Genomic DNA, 5492 nt, shown 5'->3' with positions numbered 1-5492 from the left:
GAGAGGTGCAACGCGGCCTGAACACCGGCAGGGCCGGCCCGCCGTGAAGCCTCTCCGACGTGCCTCAAGTGCCTCATCGATCAGGAAGGAAAGATAGGAAGAGAAGGAAAAGAAGCGGAGGCCCCACGGCCAAGGTCCTGGGACAACGACAGCCGCGCGCGCCCGCCGCCGGCCGGGGAGGCCGACAGCAGACGCGGGGCCCTGCGTGCGAGCGAGCGAGCCGCGTCCGCCAGAGGTGCAACGCGGCCTGAACACCGGCAGAGCCGGCCCGCCGTGAAGCCTCTGCGACGCGCTCGGGGACGCCTCAGCGGGCGCTGCCTGCGGGTCTGGATCAGTTAAGGGCAGGGGGTGCCGCCGGCCCCCTGCTCCGGACAACGATTCCCTTCAGCGAGGTCGACGGCACCGGGGGACGGCCGCGGCAGGCCCAACTCCCCCGGGTCCGTCAAGCGTTCGAGTGTGCCGGCGGCCGCCGCCGGCCACCGGTCTTTGCCCGCCCCGCGGGGAAGCCGCTTAACCCCGCGGGGAAAAAAAAATGCAGAAACACGAGGCACCGCGCCTCACGGGGGCTCATCCCCGCCTATCCGGGGCCGGGGAAAGCCGCTAAAGGCACCACATCCCCGGCCACCCAAGGTGGCCGGCCAACTGGGAACGGCCACCGCTCTCTGCCCGCCTCGCGGGCTCCAGCTTAGGGCCGGAGAGCAACAAAGGGCGAGGCGCCGCCGCCTCGCCCGTCTTTCCCTGCAGACCTTTTCCACCGAGCCCTCCGACAACCGGGGAAGCCGCCGGGGCAGGCCAGACACCACGGGCCGCCCGCGTATGGCTCGTACCGGCAAAAAAACAGGAGGCCGAGGCGCCGCCGCCTCGCCTGCACCATCATCACGGGGCGCTCGGGGGCCGGGGGGGGAAGCCGCGGCAGGCTCTAAGACCCCCTGGCCGTCTGCAGTGGGCTGCCGGCCAACTGGGACCGGCCGCCGCTCTCTGCCCGCTTCGCGGGTCCCGGCTTAGGGCCGGAGAAAAACAGAGAACGAGGCGCCGCCGCTTCGCCCGTCTCCGTGCAGACGTTTCCGATGGGCCCTCCGGCAACCGGGGAAGCCGGGGCAGGCCAGACACCACGGGCCGCCCGCGTATGGCTCATACCGGCAAAAAACAGGAGGCCGAGGCGCCGCCGCCTCGCCTGCACCGTCATGGGGCCCTTCGGGGGCCGGGAGGGGAGCCGCGGCAGGCTCATAAACCCCCCCCGGGCCGTCTGCGTTCGGCTGCCGGCCACCGCGACCGGCCGCCGCTCTCTGCCCGCTTCGCGGGCTCCAGCTTAGGGCCGGAGAAAAGAAGACGAGGTGCCGCCACCTCGCCCGCTGCCGTCACCCAGCTGGCCCTCAGGACACTCACGGGCCTCTCTGCCCCGCTGCTCTAACGGCCTGGGATCTGCTCTTGCCGTCATCGGGCCTTCGGGAGCCGGGGGAAAGCCGCGGCAGCCTCGGCTCCCCCGCTCTTCCAGCGTTCGAGTGCTGGCGACCGCCGCCGGCCGCCAGTCTTTGCCCTGCCCCGCGGCAGCCGGCTTTACGCCTCGCACCACTCGGCACCTACTGCCAGAGCCTGCCTGCGGCTCTGGCTGCCCCCTTCCCCCGGCCTCTCACAGCCACACCTGGCTGACTTGTCGGGCAAGCGCCGGGGGACGGCCGTGCCGAGCAGCTGGGAACCGAGCCGAACCGCCGGGGTAACCGCCACAGCGGCCGCAGACTGCCCCACTGAGACGGCGGAGCCGCCAGGGTAGCAGCTGCTCACGAGTGCCCTGCCGGAGACGAGTCACCGCCCGCTCCTCTACTAGCGACCGCGCAGTGCCCCACTAAGACGGCAGAGCCGCCAGGGTAGCAGCCGCTCACGAGTGCCCTTCCGGAGACGAGTCACCGCCCGCTCCTATAATACGGACCGGCACGGCCCCGGCCCCGGCAACTTGCAAGAGCGGCGCCTCTGGCCAGCGGGGAGACGCGCCAATCACGCCGCCTTCTACGATGACGTAACTGGAGGCAGCGAAGAACAGCGACCCCTTCGGAAGCTCCGAGGTTGCGCCGGGGACAACAGGTCTACCCGTCAGCCCCAGAACAGCGACTAAGTCCCGCCGGAGCCGGGTAGACCTGGCCGCCCCTTCCGCCGGACACTCCGGCAGCGACATCCCGAGGTCTCCGGATACCGCCGCTGGCCGCCCCGGGATCCGAACACGGGTAGACCTGGCGGCCGGCCGCGGAGCCGGGTAGACCTGGCGGCCGCCTGCCGCCCCGGAGCCGGGTAGACCTGGCGGCCGCCTGCCGCCCCGGAGCCGGGTAGACCTGGCGGCCGCCTGCCGCCCCGGAGCCGGGTAGACCTGGCGGCCGCCTGCCGCCCCGGAGCCGGGTAGACCTGCCGGCCGCCTGCCGCCCCGGAGCCGGGTAGACCTGCCGGCCGCCTGCCGCCCCGGAGCCGGGTAGACCTGGCGGCCGCCTGCCGCCCCGGAGCCGGGTAGACCTGGCGGCCGCCTGCCGCCCCGGAGCCGGGTAGACCTGCCGGCCGCCTGCCGCCCCGGAGCCGGGTAGACCTGCCGGCCGCCTGCCGCCCCGGAGCCGGGTAGACCTGGCGGCCGCCTGCCGCCCCGGAGCCGGGTAGACCTGGCGGCCGCCTGCCGCCCCGGAGCCGGGTAGACCTGCCGGCCGCCTGCCGCCCCGGAGCCGGGTAGACCTGCCGGCCGCCTGCCGCCCCGGAGCCGGGTAGACCTGGCGGCCGCCTGCCGCCCCGGCGCCGGGTAGACCTGCCGGCCGCCTGCCGCCCCGGAGCCGGGTAGACCTGGCGGCCGCCTGCCGCCCCGGAGCCGGGTAGACCTGGCGGCCGCCTGCCGCCCCGGCGCCGGGTAGACCTGGCGGCCGCCTGCCGCCCCGGCGCCGGGTAGACCTGGCGGCCGCCTGCCGCCCCGGAGCCGGGTAGACCTGGCGGCCGCCTGCCGCCCCGGAGCCGGGTAGACCTGGCGGCCGCCTGCCGCCCCGGAGCCGGGTAGACCTGGCGGCCGCCTGCCGCCCCGGAGCCGGGTAGACCTGGCGGCCGCCTGCCGCCCCGGAGCCGGGTAGACCTGGCGGCCGCCTGCCGCCCCGGAGCCGGGTAGACCTGCCGGCCGCCTGCCGCCCCGGAGCCGGGTAGACCTGCCGGCCGCCTGCCGCCCCGGAGCCGGGTAGACGTGTAAGCCGCTCCGCGCAGCCGAGGCTGCTGGACCAGGGAACCGCCGCCGACCCCGGATCAGGGTGGCTGCTGCCGCGGAGCCGGGTAGACCTGCTGGCCGCTCCGTGCTCCGGAGCCAGGTGCCTGGACCGGGCGGCCCGCTTCTCCCGGCCGGGAACGCGGGGGGGGGGCTCGTAAAAAATCCGTCTATTAAAAATAAGACCAGTCTGCAAAATGAGAAATCAGAATAAAATACATAAAAATAAAATAAATAAACTAAAGTAAATAAATTTAAAAAAATTATTTACATTTAATTTTTTTGTATTAAGACTCAAATTAAAAATTATTCCATTGAAATAAAAAGTTATTTATTTATTAATTTAAAAAGAATTTATTTAATAACTTTTGAAAATTAAATAAGTTAAGTTAAAAAACCAGGCCTATTAAAAAAAGTCAGTCTATAACATAACAAAATAAAAACAATAAAGAATAATAAAGAATAAATTAGAATAAATAAATAAGTATAATCACGTTTTTAAAAAAATTAAACATGAAGATATTAAAACCAAAAAAACAGTCTATAAAAAAAAGTCAGTCTATTAAATCAGTTAATTAAAAATTTAAATCAGTTAATTAAATGGTGAAACATTTAAATCAGTTGCTTAAAAATTTAAATCTAAAAAAATCAGTTCATTAGAAGTTTAATACACATGTCTTTTTTTAAAAGTCCCGCCGGAGCCGAATAGACCCGGCGGCCGCCTGCCACCCCGGAGCCGGGTAGACACGGCGACCGCCTGCCGCCCCGGCGCCGGGTGGACCCGGCGGCCGCCTGCCGCCCCGGAGCCGGGTGGACCCGGCGGCCGCCTGCCGCCCCGGCGCCGGGTGGACCCGGCGGCCGCCTGTCGCCCCGGAGCCGGGTGGACCTGGCGGCCGCCTGCCGCCCCGGAGCCGGGTAGACGTGTAAGCCGCTTCGCGCAGCCGAGGCTGCTGGACCAGGGAACCGCCGCCAACCCCGGATCGGGGTGGCTGCTGCCGCGGAGCCGGGTAGACCTGCCGGCCGCTCCGTGCTCCGGAGCCGGGCGGCTGGACCGGGCGGCCCGCTACTCCCGGCCGGGAACGCGCGGGGTGGGGGGGCGGATCTTAAAAATTCAGTCTATTAAAAAAAAATAATCGGTCTATAAAATCGAAAAATCAGAATAAAATACGTGAAAATAAAATAAATAAGCTGAAGTAAATAAATAAAAGTAATTTATTAATATTTAAATTTTTTTAAAAAAACTTAAATTAAAAATTATTTCATTAAAATGAAAAGTTATTTATTTATTAATTTAAAAATAATTTATTTAACAACTTTTAAAAATTAAATAAATATTAAAAATAAATTAAATTAAAAAACCAAGTCTATTAAAAAAAGATCAGTCTATAACATAAAAAAATAAAAACAATGATAAATAAAAAAATAAATAAGAAAATAAAAATAAATACATTTTTAAAAAATTTAAACATAAAGAAATTAAAAGAAAAAAAACAGCCTATGGAAAAAAATCAGTCTATTAAATCAGTTATTTAAAAATTTAAATCAGGTCATTAAATGGTGAAACATTTAAATCAGTTACTTAAAAATTTAAATTTAAAAAAGTCAGTTCATTAAAAGTTTAATATACATGTCTTTTTTTAAAAGTCCCGCCGGAGCCGGGTAGACCTGGCGGCCGCCTGCCGCCCCGGCGCCGGGTAGACCTGCCGGCCGCCTGCCGCCCCGGCGCCGGGTAGACCTGGCGGCCGCCTGCCGCCCCGGAGCCGGGTAGACCTGCCGGCCGCCTGCCGCCCCGGCGCCGGGTAGACCTGGCGGCCGCCTGCCGCCCCGGCGCCGGGTAGACCTGGCGGCCGCCTGCCGCCCCGGAGCCGGGTAGACCTGGCGGCCGCCTGCCGCCCCGGAGCCGGGTAGACCTGGCGGCCGCCTGCCGCCCCGGCGCCGGGTAGACCTGGCGGCCGCCTGCCGCCCCGGAGCCGGGTAGACCTGCCGGCCGCCTGCCGCCCCGGAGCCGGGTAGACCTGCCGGCCGCCTGCCGCCCCGGAGCCGGGTAGACCTGCCGGCCGCCTGCCGCCCCGGAGCCGGGTAGACCTGGCGGCCGCCTGCCGCCCCGGAGCCGGGTAGACCTGGCGGCCGCCTGCCGCCCCGGAGCCGGGTAGACCTGCCGGCCGCCTGCCGCCCCGGAGCCGGGTAGACCTGCCGGCCGCCTGCCGCCCCGGCGCCGGGTAGACCTGCCGGCCGCCTGCCGCCCCGGCGCCGGGTAGACCTGCCGGCCGCCTGC

The sequence above is a fragment of the Mycteria americana genome, chromosome 15 (assembly GCF_035582795.1).
Source record: "Mycteria americana isolate JAX WOST 10 ecotype Jacksonville Zoo and Gardens chromosome 15, USCA_MyAme_1.0, whole genome shotgun sequence".
In the NCBI taxonomy this organism is placed as follows: domain Eukaryota; kingdom Metazoa; phylum Chordata; class Aves; order Ciconiiformes; family Ciconiidae; genus Mycteria; species Mycteria americana.
This window is presented reverse-complemented; position numbering follows the sequence as displayed.